This window comes from Mobula birostris, chromosome 2, assembly GCF_030028105.1.
Source record: "Mobula birostris isolate sMobBir1 chromosome 2, sMobBir1.hap1, whole genome shotgun sequence".
In the NCBI taxonomy this organism is placed as follows: Eukaryota; Metazoa; Chordata; class Chondrichthyes; order Myliobatiformes; family Myliobatidae; genus Mobula; species Mobula birostris.
This window is the reverse complement of record NC_092371.1, coordinates 7,673,089-7,692,346: the sequence shown is the minus strand read 5'-3', so window position 1 is coordinate 7,692,346 and position 19,258 is coordinate 7,673,089. Positions and strand designations below refer to the sequence as shown.

Here is a 19,258-nt window from a genome sequence, read left to right as displayed (position 1 = left end):
TGACTAGGTGTTACGTTGCCATAATTTGCGATGTGATGCCAGGGATCCGAATCCGAATCAGGTTTAGCATCACCAGCAAATGTCATGAAACTTGTTAACTTTGCAGCAGCAGTACAGTGAGATACAGGATAAATAAATAAAGAGAAAAAAACTGAGTTACATCAAGTATATAAAGCTCTATTAAGTTAAAACAAACAGTGCAAAAAATAGAAATAAAAATAAGTGTTGAGGTAGCCTTCATGGGTTCAATGTCCATTTAGGAGCATTTAGGAATTGGATGGCAGAGGGGAAGAAGCTGTTCCTGAACCGCTGAGTGTGTGCCTTCAGGCTTCTGTACCTCCTTCCTGAGGTAGCAATGAGAAGAGGGCTTGTCCTGGGTGGTGGGGCATTCTTAATGATGGATGCCGCCTTTCTGAGGCATCGCTCCTTGAAAATATCTTGGATACTATGGAGGCTGGTGCCCATGATGGAGCTGACTAGTTTTATAAGTTTCTGCAACTTGAAAGCTGATTTACACTTCTATGTCAACTGCGGCATCGCCGTGAACCCTACGCAGTGCCTACGCGGATCCCTACGCTGTAGCCTGATGCGCACCTCTCCCAAAATGTCACTATGCGTCGCAGCAATGCAGACCGAACAACTGTGATTGGTCCGCTTGGTAGCATCGCATTTCCTCCTACGCTGCAATAGCTTCCCACTGGGCGACTGAAGGGCAGGGAAGGAACTCTGGCTGCAATGCTTTCCATAAAGCTTTACAGACCTCCGAAATTATGGAGGACACATTTCGCTTTTACGAAAAAAGACGCTCGCTTTAAACTTTACCCCTAGAAAGACTACCATGACCATGAAGCCTTGCACGGGCAGGTGTGTGTGCATGTGCAACGTGCACGAATTGCAGAGCGATGCAGACACAGCAACGCACAAATATAAATGCTCACAACACGCGTCAGCCACTTGCGTAGGTTACAGCGTCGAGTTGACGCACAAGTATAAATCAGGCTTTACTTTGATCTTGTGCGGTAACACCCCACCCCCAGACACACACACTCCGTACCAGATGATGATACAGACAGTCAGACTGCTCTCCATGGTACATTTGCAGAAGTTTTCAAGTGTTTTAGTTAACAAACCAAATCTCCTAAACTCCTCATGAAATATAGCTGCTCCTTTGCCTTCTTTATAGCCCTCTTCCCACTGCTACCATCAAGGAGGAAGTACAGGAGCCTCGTGACACGTACTCATTTTGTTAAGAATAGCTTCCTCCCCTCTGCCATCAGATTTCTGAATAGACAATGAACCCACCTATACTTCCTCACTAATTTTTTGCTCTCTTTTTGCGCTACATATTTAATATATTTTTATTGTAAACTATATTTTTAATTATTATATATTGCAAAAGAACAAATTTCATGACATATGCCAGTGATATTAAACCTGATTCCAATTCTGATTCTGATTATTTAATGCCCTCTCCTCATTTGAAAATCAAAAAGACTGCATCCATCATTAAAGACCCTCCCCATCTGGGACATTCTCTCTTCTTATTTTAACCACCAGGAAAGAGGTACAGGAGCCTGAAGACCCAGACTCAACATTTAACAAACATTTTTCCCCTCTGCCATCAGATCTCTGAACAGTCCATGAAGCCATGAACACTACCTCTTTTGCATTAGTTATCTACAGTATTTTGTCACGCATTGTTATTTTTTAATGTCCTGCACAGTGCTGCTGCAGCAGAACAGTAAAATTTGCAGCAAATGTCAGTGATACGGTGTTTGGAAACACAAAGGCCATTGAACAGAAAACCCTACAAAAGTAGTGGATTTGGCCCAGTCCATCACGGGTAAAGCACTCAGCACCACTGAGCACATCTACATGAAACACTGTCAAGGAAAGCAGCATCCCTCATCAGGGACCCCCACCATCTAGGCCCTGTTCTCTTCTCGGTGCTGCCACTGGGAAGGAGCCTTAGGTCCCACACCACCAGCATCAGGAACAATTATTACCCCTTCACTCACTCCATCGCAGAATTGTTCCCACAACCTCCAGACTCACCTTCAAGGCCCTTTATCTCATGTTCCCGATAGTTAATGCTTAATTATTATTATTATATTTATTTTTTCTTGGTTCAGGCTGGTAAAACCAGAGGTACGGGCAAAGCCAAGCACACTCATTTCTCAATTGCTAGGAACTTTCGGATTATTCTAGTGATGTTTAGTACTGTGGCTTTCTGGAGGTTTACTGTGCTGTGTTGTTTAATGCTGTCGTGTAGCGACTTTGGGATGATACCAGTTGTAGATATTACTGAATGTTTGATTTTGAGAAAGGACGGGGTTCATTTGCTCATTACTATCATTTAAGTTAATTGATAGATTTCCTCCACGATCTAATTATAAATTTCTGGTACTTTTTTTCTTGCTGGCGGTTTGACATAGTCATAGACATAGACAAACTTTATTGATCCCGAGGGAAACTGAGTTTCGTTACAGCCGCACCAACCAAGAATAGAGCATAAATATAGCAATACAAAAACCACAAACAACCAAACAACAAAATGCAAACTATGCCAGATGGAAGTAAGTCCAGAAGGAAATAAGTCCAGGACCAGCCTATTGGCTCAGGGTGTCTGACCCTCCAAGGGAGGAGCTGCAAAGTTCGATGGCCACAGGCAGTAACAACCTCCCATGATGCCCAGCGTTGTATCTCGGTGAAATATGGCCGGAGTCCAACAGCAAAAAGTGCAATATCCAGTCTACAAACACGTTCCTCGATCGTAATATGACCAGGATTGCATCATCCGTTGTTAACCAGAACAGTGAGCACCCAACTCCTTTATGCTTACCGCTCTCAGTGCACTTCTGGTCAGCCCGGTTTGATATTTATCTTTAGAAGCTTTTTGTATGACGCATGGCTCCAGGGTTGAACACCTAATGGTTTTTTTTTCCTGACTTTTCTTTGCTTTAGTTGAGTTATTTTTTCTTCTTTTTTTGGTCACCAAAATTTTTTTGATCTTTAAAACAATGTTTTTTTCTCTCTCTTGAGACATTGTAAGTGTTGCCTACTTCGATGTACCCTTGTTAATTTTGGATAATAATAATAAAAAGATTTGAAAAGAAAAAGTTGCAGATATTACTATTGGGACAATGAATACCCTGGTCATGATCTGTAGTTTTTGTTTCCTCTTTTAATTTAGCATATTTCTGGTGGTTTTCACTTATTGATTTCTGTAAGTTATGTGTGTTTGGAATGGCTATATCTTTTAAATAGTAAGTTTTTGTTTGTCTTTCCTGTATTATTATATCCAGGCTGTTTCTATGGATTGTCCTATCTGTGATAATAGATCAGTCGTCATATAGTTTGTAGGTCTCTGACGCAAAAACTGGATCAGGCTTGTATTTATAGTAAAGCCTTTTATCAGTTTGTATTTTAAAGCAAGATTTTGGTGAATGATGTTTGCCACTTGATTGTGCCTGTGTAAGTAATCAGATTGAGTTAAACCGCGACAGGATCCTGTAATGTGTTGGATTGTTTCTGGTTTCTCCTGGCACTTTCTACATTTATCATCTTGAATTTGTTGGTCTTTTATTATGTATTCTTGATAATGTTTTGTGTTAACCACCTGGTATTTTTGAATTGGCACAGTTTGTTGTCTTTTGCATATATTGACCGTTGGGTGTGGCCTTTCACTGGTTCTATTCTGCTTCTGGTATTTACTGTGAATGCCCTCAAGAAAACGAACCTCAGGGTTGTAAAAGGTGATGTATATGTACTTCGATGATAAATTCAATTTGAACTTTAATAAACTTGATTCAGATTCATTACAACATCTGGGTTGAGATCTTAAGCAGTCCCTCGGGTTTGAGGACTACTAGCTTCCACTCCAGATTGTTGCCTTATAGGTGACGTCTGGTGGGGTTTGGGAGGTGGACCATTCATCCTGCATCATCCACAGGGTGGAGAGTTATTCAGAGACATCAACCCAAGGTTCTCAATCCCAACTAGAATGCTGCCTCTCCACGATGTGCCAGGGATTCCAAGCAGTCAGTTGGAATAAAACATTTTGTCAGAGAACAGAGATGTCAGGGATAAGTTTTTTACGCAGAGAGTGGTGAGTGTGTGGATATGGCTGCCGGCAGCAGTGGTGGAGGTGGAAACAATAGGGTCTTCTAAGCGACTCCTGGATGGATACATGGAGCTTAGAAAAATAGAGCACTATGGGTAAGTCTAGGTAGACAATAGACAATTGATGCAGGAGTAGGCCATTCGGCCCTTCGAAAGTTCTAAGGTAAGGACATGTTCAGCACAGTTTTGTGGGCCGAAGGGCCTGTAATGTGCTGTAGGTTTTCTATGTTTCTAAGCCTGAAGTTTCCTGTCTCTGTCTGCTGATCTCTAAGAGTTACAGACCTTGGAACTGACGGCCTCTTCAGCAAACGGCTTCCAAACATTTCAATTGTGTGGCCCACTGAGTGTCCATGAAAACTCTTACCCCTCTTTCGCGCTACATTTTTTTTTGTAACTTATAGTAACGTTTTATGTTTTGCTTCCGCAAATCAACAAATTTCACGATCTGCACCAGTGGTGCTTTGGGTGACACGTCTCCACCGAAAGAGGTGTAAGGCACGCCTTCCCTCCACTAGCCTGCAGGTCACCCTGCAAGATGTAGTTCGTGTTTAGCCCCACCCCACGCCCGATCAGGGTCGCACGAAGCCACAGGGGCAGGCGGTGGATGGTCGTATGAGTAGCTGGTGCTTATCACCACGTCCTGGTTATGCGACCCCTAACGCCAGACAGACGATCTCCGAATTGTATTATAAAGACACTGCCCGGATGAAGGCATTGGCAAACCACTTCTATAGAGAAAAAAGCGCAATCACATCATGGTTGGCCACGTCATACGACACGACACATAACGAACGAACCAGTGATAATAAACCTAATTCCGATTCTTCCTCTTACTACCCTTGAGGCGGAGGGACGGGAGCCTGAAAACTCACATTCAACGCTATAAGAACAGCTTCTTTCCCTCTACCGCCAGATTTCTGAACAGTCCATGAACGCTACCTCGTTATTCTTTGCTCTATTTATTTATGTTGCAAGTATTTTTATGTATTTGCACTGTATTGCTGCTAAAGGAACAAACAAATTTCCATTCCCAACTCGAACAGGATTTGCCCCAACCCTCTGCCAACACATTCAACTGGTCTTCCACTACTTCCGGGGTGCCCTGCGCAAAATGATTGACAGTTCGAACCCAGCGGTGGCCCAATCGGAGTGGAATATCGCCCATCTGTGGGCGGGATGAGCAACTACAGGCATCATTTTTTCGTGGGACTAACGATGAGAGATTGAACGCAACTACGATGCATATAGATTGAATTAAAGGAGATGCTGATCGCCGGGATTTCGGAGATAGCGGGTTGTTAGGTAAGTGATGGACGCGAGGGATAACCCAATCAGAGAGACCGAATTGGAAAAAGGCCGTCTGGAGCAGCCAATCAATTGGCGCCATTGGGTATCAGGATTTGACTGCGTTTTTGCAGATAGTCAGGGCTGGAAAATAAATGTAGTAATTTTGATTGGAATTTAATACAGGGTAGGAAGAGAAGAAGGAGAACCATCGACTAATTTTCTTCGTGAAAGGCGGATTTAACCATCTCTAGTCAAGACAGGCAACGTATCGGCCACCCTAGATAGGAAAAAGTCAGAGCCAAAGCCAAAAACTTCCTTGACGACGGCAGGTGGGAGGAACCGCCAGTCCCGATCACGTGGCGGACGGCCAGTGGTGCAGGAGATGACGGACAGTGTCAGTTGACGGACGGACGGTTTGGCCAACAGAGCGGGGGATTTGCATGATGGACTGGCGGCGGGACCAATGAACAGCCGGCTTGTCCCTCTGAGCTTGGGTGCCGTGTATGGTTGGGGGGGGGTGAAGATTTATATTTTTAAATAAACAGGAAGCGCCTGGGAGGAAAGAGATGGAGAAAAGTGATTGAAGATAAATAATCACAGGTTAAAGTTTAATCTATTTACCCCTGTCTACGGGAATGTGGATGGGCTGGGGAGGCAGGCTGCTGATATTAATGGTGTTGCTTTGCCTCGCTTCTGAGCAGGCCTCGGGGCCAGGGAGTCACCTGACTGCAAGCCTCAGGCCTGGGGGTGGGTTGAGGTTGGTGATGTTCGTTGGTCTGGTTATCACCGAGATCTAGGCAGGAGGAGCAGCAGCAGCCTGAGTAAAATACGGGGGTGGGAGTGGGAATGGGAATGTGGTGCTGGATGTGGATGTGGCCAAGTGTTTCACCTGCCTGCAGCTCCCACGGGGTTTTGGTTCCTTGTGGGCCACATCCAATGGGAGTCCCCAGTATCTAAGGCAAGGAGTATGTGACCAACTGTTTAATCTGCTTTTCAGCTGCCAAGGGTTTTTGTTGTATGTGGAATACCTGTGGGCCACATCCGGTGGGGGGTCCCCAATATCAAAGGGGAGGGAGGTGTGTGGCCATGCGTTTTATGGGCAACATGCAGTGTGGAACGCCAGTATCTCGGGAGGTAGATATATTGTGAAATTTGCTGGTTTATGATAGGAGTATAGTGAAAATATGTAAAATAATCATTTACAGAATCATCATCATCATCAGGTGCCGTGCCCAGTTTGAGCTTTGACTGCCATGGCCCACACACTCCTGTTTCAGGCTGAGTGAATCAATTCATTGGTATTCATTTCCAGTTCTCTGGCTGCTGTCTCCATCATCATTTGTCTTTGTCTTCCTCTTGCTTTCTTCCTTTCAATCTTTCCCATAATTACTGTGCATTCTAACTCTGCTTTCCTAATCACATGTCCAATGAAGTCAAGTTGCCTTTTCATGATCTCATACATTATTTACAGAATAAATAGTGCAAATTATGAACGAGGAGGAAGTGTTCATGGACCATTCAGCAATCTGATGGCAGGGGGGAAGGAGCTGTTCTTGAATCATTGAGTGTGAGTCTTCAAATGCCTGTTTCTTCTTCCTGATGATAGGAATGAGAAGGTGGTATGCCCTGGATGGTGAGGGTCTTTACTGATGGATGTTGTCTTGAGGTACTGCCTCTCGAAGATGTCCTCGATGGTGGGCAGGGTTGTGCCTGTGATAGAGCTGGCTGAGTCCACGACCCTCTTGCAATCCTGCATGCAACCTGTCAGAATGTTCTGCATGGTACATCTGTAGAAATTTGCAAGTCTTTGGTGACATGCCTAGTCTCCTCATGGAGAGGATGTCTCTGATAATAGGAAACTCTAGCAGTGGAAGGCATGGCCTCAGAATAAAGGAGTGCACCATTCAAAACTGAGGAACAGGTTCTTCAGCTGGAGGGCTCTGAAAACCGAGTCATTGGGTGTGTTGAAAGTAGAGGTTAATAGGCTCTTGATTGATAATGGTTTTTAAGAGTTATGGAGAGAAGGCAGGTCATTGGGGTTACAAAAATCAGCTGTAATTGAATGGTGGAGTGGACTCGATGGGCTGATTGACATAATTCTTCTCCTGTATCTTATGGTCTTGGCTCCCGTCTGTGAGTTGGTGATGATGGATCACAGTCACCTGGTTGAAGTGACCACGTTTCAGGAGTTTGTGGTGGTACGCAGCTGGCCCTCTACCTTCCTGCTGGTTGACTTGTCGATGGCTGCCATCCTCTTCCTCTGGGGGGGGGGGTCCCCATAAAATCCCACTCCTCTTGGGCGCCTTGTGCCAAATGGTTTGGTGGTCCCACCGGAAGAGATGGAGCGATGTGGGCACAACTCAAGGTGATGTGATGTTGGTGGTTCTGGCAGGCAAGGATTGGGTGTTGGGAGCTTTACTTGGTGGTGTGGGTTTTTTGAGTTTGCAGGCTGTAAAGGGAAAAAGGAAGTTTTCTTTTTTTAAAAAAGGCAAGTATTGTACAAGAACTGGGAATGTAGAGCTCTGTAGATTCATTGAAAGGGTTTTCATATTGTAATGCAACAAGATTAAGAAGCAAGACATAGGCTGAATGGCTTATTTTTGGTCTTGTTGAGTCTGTGCCACCATTTAATAGTGGCTGATTTATTATCCCTCTTATGCCATTCTCCTTCATTCTCCCTATAACCTGTCAACCCCTGCTTTAATATATACAGTAGCCTGGCCTCCATAATTGTTTGTGGCAATGAATTCCACAGATTCAACACCCTCTGGCTAAAGAAATTCTTCCTCCTCTCTGTTTTAAAGGGATGTTCTGGTACTCTGAGGCTGTGCCCTCTGGCCCTCGACTCTCCCGCTATCGGGAACATCGTCTCCATGTCTACTCTCATCTAAGCCTTTCGATATCTGAAAGGTTTCAGTGAGATCCCCCTGTAAACTCCACCGAGGTTTGGTAAGCTTTTGTCTGTTGGCAATGGAATTTTACATTTTATGTGGGAGATCTGTAATCCAAACTCCCACTCTCCTGTCTCAGTTGGGATTGAGGGCTGAGTACGTGTCTGTCTGGAGAAGGTGCGGTGGAGATTCACCTGGAATTCACTTGGGATAGAACGGTTCAGCTCCCTCTCCCCTTGCATATGTCTATTGTCTCCATCCCAATAATGTCCCAAATGTTGACAGAGGGACATTTGACTTGGGGTTGACTATGAGTCTAACTGACTGGAGAAGGTGCGAGGTGCTTCTCCAGGATGTTGCTCGGGATGGAACATCTCGTCTGTGAGGGCAGACTGGATTGGCTGTGGCTGTTCTCCCGGAACAGAGGAATTTGAGGTACGTCTCTATTGAGGGGATGGATAGGGTAGAGAGTTAGAGGCTATGATTAGAGCACCACTTACTGCCTATTAGGCCACTGGCCCTTAGGACAGCAATGAAGGTCCTCCATCTCTGTCTGTATAGAAGGACTTTTCGTTGCTTTTCCGTAACAATTGTTTTTTGACTAGTCATGGTTGCTAGACCTGGGCTGAACCCATAACCTAGAGGACTGGTGGGCAACTCTTAGTTTAGCCTCTACCTTTTATTCCTGTTTGGCATAGGTGACCCTACCAAGACCCTGATTCCAGCCAACATAGCTCTCCAAGACGTTGAGGCACGCAATCCTCCAAACCCTATGACAAGGTTGTGGTCCTCTTAGAGCAAGAGTGCCACCCGCCATCATAATCACAAGGGATCCCGTGTTTTGCTGGAAATCATGAACAACACACAAAATGTTGGAGGAACTCAGCAGGTCAGGCAGCACCCATGGAGGGGAATAGACCATTCATCTTATGGGCTAAGATCCGTCACTAGGACAGGTCCTGATGAGTGGCACATGGCTTTCAATACAGGTGTGCGTTATGGAAAGCCACATCAGTGAAGGACATGCCCTGTGAATGGCAGGGCACCAGGGAGCATACTGGAACAGAGGGACTTAGGAGTGTATCTGCATAGTTTATTGAAAGCAGCAGCATAGATAGATTGGTGAGAAGGCTATTCAGCATACTGGCCTTCGCCAGTCCAGACATTTGAGTATAGGAGTTAAAACATTATATTCTCATTGTACAAGTTGTTGGTAAGGCTGTGCTTCAAGTACTGTGTACAGTTTTTGTCCCACTGTCATAAGAACGATGTGGTCAAACTGGAAAGAGTGCAGCAAAGATTTACGAGGATGTTGCCAGGGCTGGAGAACCAGAGTCATAGGGAGGGCTTGGCCAGGGAAGGTCTTTATTCCTTGGAATGTAGCAGAATGAAGGGCAGCCTTCTCGAAAGGTTTAGTATTTTGACAATATTTTCCCCAGGGTAAGGGAGATGAAAATTAGGAAGCATAGGTTCAGGGTGTGTGGGGAGAAAGATTCAAAGGGGACCTGAGGGGCAATTTATTTTTCGTGCAGAGGGTGATGAGTGTATGGAACGAGCTGCCAGAGGAAGTGATTGAGACAGATACAATAGTATTGTTTCCGAAGCACTTGGATAGGTAATTAGAGGGGCAGGCTGAGGAGGGATACGGGGCAAATGCAGGAAACTGGGCAGGCACCATGTTCAGCATGGTCTGGTTGGGTCGAAGTCCCTGTATCCCTTTCACATTGCTTTGACTCTTAACACGTATAATTCTAAGGGTCTCGGCCAGAAACATCGTCTGTTTATTTCCCTCCACAGATGCTACCTGACCTGGTAAGCATTTTCTGTGTTGCTCAAGATTTTCAGCATCTGCATAACCTCTTGTGTTTACGGTGAGAGCACAGAATTTGTAAACTCAGAGGGGATTTGAAGATTTATTTTCACCCAGTGGATGATTGAAATGTGAACGTTGCAGCCTGAGGATCTGGTGGAGGCAGATATTCTTGGGAAAATTTGGCTATGTACTGGAGATGCCAAGGTATAGATGACTGTAGGCTGAGCACTGGAAACTGGTTTATTCTGGATGAATAATTGGTGGTTTGTGTGGACACGGTGTGGGCCAAGGAATCTCGATGACTGACTGGGAAGCCTATTAGATGAGTGAATTGCATGAGGACCGTCGTCTCAGTAAAGTGGCCTTTGGTGCAGGGAGTAACATTTTTCACTCATAAATGCAGTGAGGACCAGAGAGAGCAGTCAAGCTTAGCTGTATATCCAGTCTCACCACAAGGAGCAGAGTGATTGTTCCACAGAACACAGGCAGAAACGTAAATACAGGAGATTCTGCAGATGCTGGAAATCCTGAGCAACACACACAAAATGCTGGAGGAACTCAGCAGGTCAGGCAGCTTCTATGGAGGGGAATAAACAGTCAATGTTTTGGGCTGAGATCCTCCATCAGGACTGACCTGCTGAGTTTCTCAGGCATTTTGTGTGTGTCAGAAACAGCTGGGTTAAAAGATTTGAGAAGTTTAGACAAGTAGAGTGCAATTTGTGTTCAGCTAGTATCAAGAAATTTCTTTGCAGGTGTTGGATTTGGATCCAAGCTTGTTTTTTTTTAAACTGAGTTTTCCTTATGTGTTTACCATTCCCTAAGCTTGCCTCATTAGAGGATGTTTCCTATAGTGGGGGAGTCTAGATCCAGAGGACAGAGCCTCAGAATAAAGAATGTCCCTTTAGAACAGAGATAAGGAGGAATTTTTTTTAGCAGAGGAGTCTGTGGTGGTGAATTTGTGGAATTAATTATCACAGACAGATGTGGAAGCCAAGTCATTGGGTATATTTAAAGGAAGAGGTATGAACGAAGGGTCTCGGCCTGAAATGTCGACTGTACCTCTTCCTAGAGATGCTGCCTGGCCTGCTGCGTTCACCAGCAACTTTGATGTGTGTTGCTTGAATTTCCAGCATCTGCAGAATTCCTGTTGTTTGGGTATATTTAAAGTTGAGGTTAATAGGTTCTTAACTAGGAAGGGCATCAAAAGAAATGAGGTTGAGAGAGATAATAAATCAGCCATGATGAGATGGTGGATTGGCCTAATTCTGCTCCTATCTCTTATTTTCACCTCATTCTTGACTTGCGCAGAACCTTCTAGAAAGCATTGTTTCCGAATCTCACATGGGAATGTTACCTGAACTAACAATGCAAACTCCTCTCTGAAAATGCTGAATGGATTTTCAGAATGTGAGGTGGCAGAATAAAATTTAATGTTCTGTGGTGGTCAAATCTCAGGGCTGTAAATGCAAGATTAAGATTGGCTTTATTTGTCACGTGTACATTGAAACATACAGTGCAATGCGTCATTTTGCTTCAAATCGGCAAAGATTGTGCTGAGCACCCCTCGAGTGCTACTGAACTTCCGGCGCCTGCGTAGCATGCCACAACTCACCAACCCAAACCCCTGCGTCTTTGGGACGTAGGAAAACGAGTACGTGAAGGAAGCCCGAGGAAAATGTACAAGTGCTTTACAGTCAATGGTGGGGATTGAACCCCGATCCTACACCTAACGCTACACTAATAGCGTTACACTACCTCCTCCTACAAGTGATAAATCACTTGGAGCTTCATTTGCAAATTCAGAAGAGGCTGCTTTATCCAGAGTGTGATGTACGTAAGATCTTGGGGTCCAAGTGCAAAGCTTTCTGAAAGTAGCTACACGTGTTGATAGGCTGGTACAGAAGGCATTTGGCATGCTTGCCTTTATTAGTCGAGGCACTGAATTCAAGAGTCGTGAAGTTAAGGTTTGGCATTATAAAAGTCTGGTTTGGCTGCATCTGGATTATTGCATTCAGAATTCTTTGAGAAGTCCAGGTACTAACTACGGAAGTCCATCGTGAGAGCAGAAAGGCAATTCCATGTGACACAACAGCTGTGGCAGGGTTTGCATTCTGTTACTTCCTGTAAGGCGAAACTGAACAGCATAAATGACAGTGATGCTCCACTCCCCAATGACTCGATGCTTTGAAAAGCAGAATAACATTACAGCTGTGCAGATCTTCACAGCATCCTGTGATCTCGGTCACAGAGGCCGACGTAAGAACGCCCTTCATGAAGGTGAATGCTTGCAGGGCATCAGACCACGATGGTACCCAGCAGGCCGCTGAAAACCTGTGCCAAATACCTGGCTGAATTATTCAAGGACATCTTCAATCTCTCCTTGCTGCAGTTTGAGGTTCCCACCTGCTTCAAAAGGGCAGCAATCGTACCGGTGTCCGAGATGCCCAGGGTGAGCTGAGCTGCCTAAATGACTCTCAACTGGTAGCACTCACATTTACTGTGATGAAGCGCTTTTTGAGAGTTTGATCACGGCTAGCGTTAACCCCTGCCTGAGCAAGGACTGGAGCCCATTGCGGTTTGCCTTCTGCCACAACAGGTCTGCAGCAGATGCAATCTCACTGGTTCTCTGCTTTGTAGCCCCCGGACAAGAGCAAAGCACGCATCAGGCTGCTGTTTATGGATTATTCAATGTTGTAATCCTCTCAGTATTACTCAACTAAACCAGCACCACTGTACCTTCCTCTACAAAGGGATCCTCGTCTTCTTCTCCTCCTCACTAACAATCAATACTGGTGCACCTCAAGGATGCGTGCTTAGCCCACTGCTCCACTCTTCTGACATCCAGGGCTGTGTGGATGAGCACAGCTCAAACACTATCTGTAAATTTGCAGTTGACACCCCTGTTGTTGGCAGATTCTCAGATGGTGACAAGGAGACACATGGGAGTGAGATAGATAAACACCGAATTGCTGCTACAAAACACCAAATTTCACTGTGGATGTCAATGATATTAAACGTGCTTCCGATTCTGGTAGAACTGCTCAGGAGCTTCTTGTATAGACATGGGAATGTGTGGAGAATGGTGGAACATGAGAATTGTGTCAGTAGAAGGGGTTTGTTTAATTAGTTTGGCACAGCATCATATTACAAGAACTTGTTTCTGTGCTGTACTATTCTGTGTTCTTAGATAGAGAAGTTCAAAGTACATGTATAATCACCATTTACAGCCTCGAGATTCATTTTCTTGTGGCATACATGGTAAATCGAATAACCATAATAGAATCAATGAAAGACTACTTTTACCCAATGGGGTGGACAGCCACTTTGCAAATGTAAAAAGAAAGAAACAAAAAAAAACAATAAATGAGCATTAAATATCAAGAACATGAGATGAAGAGTCCTTGAAAATGAGTTTGTAGGTTGTGGGAACATTTCAGCGATGGGACAAGTGAAGTTGTGAAGTTATCCCCTTTGGTTCAAGAACTTGATGATTGAGGGGTAATAAATGTTCCTGAACCTGGTGGTGTGGGTCCTAAGGCTCCTGTACCACCTTCCTGATGGCGGCAGCAAGAAGAGAGTATGACTTGGGTGGTGGGGGTCCTTGGTGATGCATGCCTCCTGCAACAATGCTTCTTGTAGATGCGTTTAATGGTGGGGAGAGCTTTACCTGTGATGAACTGGACGATGTCCAGTACTTTTTGTAGGGTTTTCAGTCCAAGGGCTGTGGTGTTTCTGTACCAGGCCGTAATGCGGCCAGTCAGTATAATCTCCACCACATATCTAAAGAAGTTTGTCAAAGTTATAGATCTCTTGCTAAATCTTTGCAGGCTCCTAAGGAAGTAGAGACACTGCCATGCTTTCTTCGTAATTGCATTTGTGTGCTGGGCCCAAGACAGGTACTCTGATAACACTGAGGAGTTTAAAGTTTGAAGTGAATAAACAGAAACTCAGTGAAGGGGAAAAATAAAGGAATGCTTTTGGGAGGGAGGCCATTTTGAACATGAGTACTGACAAAATATCCTGTTATCTTTTTGCAAATTTTATTCCTCTTTTGATATAACAATCCCATCTATGAGCCACAGGGTGATCTGTAAACCATATTCCTACCTGAAGTGCTAGTGTGACTCACTTCATTTCACACTGTGCTGAATGGTGGGATACCGACCAACACACACAAAATGCTGGAGAAACTCGGCAGGTCAGACAGCATCTATGGAGGGGAATAACCAGTTGTTGTTTCAGGCTGCGACTCTACATCAGCCTTCATCAGGGTCTCGGCCCGTAACATCTACTGATAAAGTGAGATTAGACTGTAATATATACATCAAAAAATACAGTGAACTGCATTGTTTGTGTCAATAACCAGCACACTCCAAATATGTGGGGGGGGGGGGAGCAGCCCGCAACTTACTAACCCTGACACCTACGTCTTTGGAATGTGGAAGGAAAGCAGAGAATAGAACGGACATAACAATCAGTATATATATGTTATCTTAAGTATTTATATTTATTATTTTTTTATTACTATTGTGTTATTTATCTTGTGATTTTTCTTTTTGTTTGCTGCATCGGGTCTGGAATAACAATTATTTTGTTCTCCTTTACCCTTGTGCACTGGAAATGACATTAAAACCCATGTAGTTATGGGGAGAACATACAATCTCTGTACAGGGAGCAGCAGGAGTTAAACTCTGATTGCTGGCACTGCTACGTGTTCGTGTTGTGGTTTCTGCCCCTCCATAGAAACTGCCTGGCCTGCTGGGTTCCTCCAGCACTTTGTGTGTGTGGTGCTCAAGATCCCAAGCGTCTGCAGAATCTCTTGTGTCTGTGAGATACTGAGTAGCTCGTCTGTGTGGGGAGTGACTGATAAGAAGACCCTCCTTCAGATGTGCCTTAAAGTGTTGTGACAGAGATATGTAGATGTCAGTTGCCCACAGGAAGATCTGTTGATGAAGTAATACGCAGGAGAGGTGCAGTAGAACTGGGGAACTGCTGTCATTGCGCTGCTCCTGTTTGAGTGTGAAGTTGTATCATGCGATCACTTGAACTTGAGAACAGAGTCTTGGCGTCTTGAGGGCACTTTCTTTCCCCCCAAGCTGCAGGGCAAGTTTTGGGAGTGGAGTTCACGCGTGTTGCCTCTGTACAAAGTCACGGAGTGCCCTCTCTGTGTTTGCCCTCAGTTCAGAATTACGTTGGTGCCACCAGCACTGCAGGTAGAGTGTAGCAACTGTACCCCCACTTCCATCTGTGATCTCGGGTGCTTCCTGTGTGGAGTGTGCAAGCTCTCACCATGACCGCGTGAGTTTCTCCCCCCCCCCCCCGCATCCTAAAGAATAACCAGCTGGTGGGCTGATTGACTGCTGTAAATTACCTCCAGTGTAGATGAGTAGCAGGCAAATGAAGGGACTGCTCATGGGCCACTTGTCTACACTGGAGATAATTTACACAGCAGGTTACAGGGAATGTTGAGGGGGGGGAGCTTCTGAGAACTGGGATTGACATGATGGGCTGAATGGCCTCATCATAGGAAAATGTGGCTGCTGTTGAGTGGGGCGGCTGTGTAGCATTGCAGTTAATATTATGCTGTCACAGTGCCAGCGACCTGGGTTGCTGCTGTCTGCAACTTTGTACGTTCTTCCCAAGACTGCACGTGTTTCCTGCAGATGCTCCAGTTTCCTCCCACGTTCCAAAGACATATGGAGTAGAGTTAGAAGTTGCTATGTTGGTGCCGCAAGTGTGGCAACACTTGCAGGCTGCCCCCAGCAAAACCCTGGACTGTTGGTCACGCATAGTGCCTGTGACAAAGCTATTGTTTTGGTATCGGTTTATTATTGTCAGATGTACTGAGGTATAGTGGAAAGATTGTCTTGCATACTGTTCATGTGGATAAGATCATGTTGCGCTCTTGCAGCATAGCAAATTGGGTTCAGTTACCGCCTCTGTCTGTAAGGAGTTTGTATGTTCTCTCTATGACCGTGTGGGTTTCCTCCAAATGCTCTGGTTTCCAATTACATTGCGAAGTTGTACAGGTTAGTTGGTTAATTGGTCACATTGGGCACCATGTGCTCATTGTCCACAAGGGCCTGTTACCATGCTGTGTCCCTAAAAATAAAGATGGTATCTTTCTGAACCATCTTGTTACTGCTTACTGAAGTTGTCCCCTTGTTCGTGGTGATGACACTCCCAGAAGTGGCTCACTGGGTGTGAAGCACCCTGGAGTTTGCAGATCACTATAGAATTGCACAGTTGACACAGAATGGTTTGTGCTCATCAGGGAGGAGACTGGTGGCCAGACAATGGTGACAGGTAGCTTGCATTTCGGTTTAATTTCACTGATGATTCCCCGTTCCGTTCCAGGTGTGGCTGTAACAGAATTGGGAGATGTGTCACCTATGGACCTGAAGTCGCCTTGCTCGTCCCCTGTTTTCCGCACCATCCTGCGCCTGCAGTTTTTCTTCAGGTACCCTTGATCCGATTGTGTACAGCATGTCTTGCTTTATCCAGGGCGGCACGGTTAGCGGAACACTTTACAGTGCCAGCGATTAGTGATCGAGGTTCAAATTCTGCCACTGTCTGTAAGGAGTTTGTACGTTCTCTCTGACCATGTGGGCTTCCTCTGGGTTTTCTGCTTTCCCACCATATTCCAAAGGTGTGCTGGTTAGAGTTAGTAAGTTGTGTTGGTGCCGAAAGCGTGCTAAAGCGTGCACACTGCCCCACCACTTCCTTTGACAGTGGCCACTATTTTTACAAATATACAAAAACTTCATTCAAGTATAAAATACGTACAAAGGTTAGGTGTACAAACCTGTTAATGATTGCAAATTAAAATATGGTTACTACCATTTATAAAATACTCAATTCCCGGGGGGGGGGGGTTACTGTTCCCAAAATCTCCCACTGTACCCATGGCAATTGCATGCTCCCTCTCAAAGGACACCCGGGCATGAACATAGCCGTGTTGGTCATTAACGCAAGAAATACATTTCACTGTATGTTTCAATGTACATGTGACAAGTAAAGACATTTGGGTTAGTAAGTTGTGAGTATGTTTTGTTGGCCTTGGAAGAATGTAAGAATGTAACTCAGTACATCTTCAGATGGTTGGTTGTTGACACAAATGTCATGATAAGTGAAGTTAATCTTTATCCCTGAAGCTCACAGGTGCTATTAAGACCATGGCTGAGGCAACATGCTGTCTGTTTTAAATTCTATAATAAGTGCTCACTGTATTTTGTGCATGTCTGAGCTAGGAGTGTATGAAAGTTCTTTTTCTAAAGAAAAAACAATTTTGAAGATTTCACAAAGAAATGTTGATTGGGACCCAGTGAAAGTTGGGATGAATGAGCCGTGAGTATAGTTATGTTTATAATGCATTTAACAAGATGTTCATATTGCAGATAGCAACAAGCAGCAGATTACATGGGGTGATGAATCTCTGGAATTCTTACCCTGGGGGTTGGTGGAAGCTGCATTAGAAGCATTTAAAGTGGTGGATGAATATTTGATGGATTGTGGTTTAGAGGGAAATGGAGAAATGGCATAAAGGTGAAGTTGAGGCCAACATTAATCAGTCATGGTCATTCTAATTGGCAGAGGAGGCTTGAGTGTGCCTAATGACCTGCTCTTTGTCCTATTTGTGATGTTGACTGAGGGAGAAGATTAGATTTAAAGATTAGCTTTATCTGTCAACACGTACATCGAAACGTACAGTAAAATGCATCATTTCGCATCAATACCCAACACTGTCAATGATGTGCTGAGGGCAGCCTGCAAGTGTTGCCATGCTTCCGGCGTCGACCTAGCGTGCTCACCCACAACTCACCAGCCCTAGCCCATACATCTTTGGAATGTGGGAGGAAACTGGAGTGCCTGGAGGAAACCCGCACGGTCACAGGGAGAACTTGAGGTCAGTACTGATATGTTTATGAGAAGTTGCTAGTTGAATAATCCAAAGGCAGGATGGAAAGAGGCACATGGAACCATGATTCCTGTTACCTTGGTTTAATCTGACATGAGGTATGGTTAGAGAGCCATGTTAAGTTGAGTTCAACTTGAAATTTAATAGGGAGAAATTTAAGTCTGATATAGCAGTATTTCAGTGGAGTAAGGGAAATTACAGTGGTATGAAAGATGAGTTGACCAAAGTAAATTGGAAGGAGCTGTTGGCAGGGATGTCAGCAGAGCAGCAATGGTGTGTGTTTCTGGGAAAAATGAGGAAGGTGCAGGACATGTGTATTCCAAAAATGAAGAAATATTCAAATGGTGAAATAGTACAACCATGGCTGACAAGGGAAGTCAAAGCTATTGTAAGAGCAAAAGAAAAGGCATACGACAAAGCAAAAATTAGTGGAAAGATAGAGGATTGGGAAATTTTTAAAAACCTACAGAGACCAACGGAATAAAATCAGAAGGGAAAAGATTAAGTATGAAAGTAAGCTAGCAAATAGTATCAAAGTGGATAGTAAAAGTTTTTGCAAGTATGTTAAAGGTAACAGAGAAGTGAGATGGACGTAGGACCACTAGAAAATGAGGCAGGAAAAATAATGATGGGGGACAAGAAGATGGCTAATGAATTAAATGAGTATTTTGCATCAGTCTTCACTGGAAGACATTAGCAGTATGCCTGATGTTGTACTGTATGAAGGAAGAGAAGTGGGTGCAGTTACTATTACAAGAGAGAAGGTGCTCAAAAAGTTAAAAGACCTAAAGGTACACAAGTCACCTGGACCAGATGAAGTGCACCCTAGGGTTCTGAAAGAGGTAGTGGTAGAGAATAGTGGTGGCATTAGAAATGATCTTTCAAAAATTATTGGACTCTGGCATGGTACCAGAGGACTGGAAAGTTGCAAATGTCACTCCACTCTTTAAGAAAGGAGGAAGGCAGCAAAGAAACTTATAAACCAGTTAGCCTGACCTCAGTGGGCAGGAAAATGTTAGAGTCAACTGTTAAGGATGAGGTGATGGAGTACTTGGTGACATACAACAAGATAGGATAAAGTCAGCATGGTTTCCATCAGGGAAAATCCTGCGTGACGAACCTATTGGAATTCTTTGAGGAGATTACAAGTAGGATAGATAAAGGGGATGCAGTGGATGTTGTATATTTGGAATTTCAGAAGGCCTTTGATAAGGTGCCGTGCATGAG

General features: G+C 44.5%; 1 protein-coding gene across 3 annotated transcripts in view; it reads left to right on the top strand.

The window, feature by feature from the left end:
- Positions 1-4,970: 4,970 nt before the first annotated feature.
- LOC140211864 (zinc finger protein 687-like) overlaps positions 4,971-19,258 on the top strand; it is a 76,755-nt gene continuing 62,467 nt past the window's right edge. Inside the window, exons 1-2 of one of the 3 annotated variants that reach the window (XM_072282056.1) lie at positions 4,971-5,424; positions 16,471-16,573. The gene's annotated coding sequence lies outside the window, so the exon portion shown is untranslated. Of the gene's footprint in view, positions 5,425-5,896; positions 6,010-6,145; positions 6,167-16,470; positions 16,574-19,258 lie in introns of those variants that run through there. The other 2 variants (XM_072282048.1, XM_072282064.1) reach the window with 2 other exon arrangements.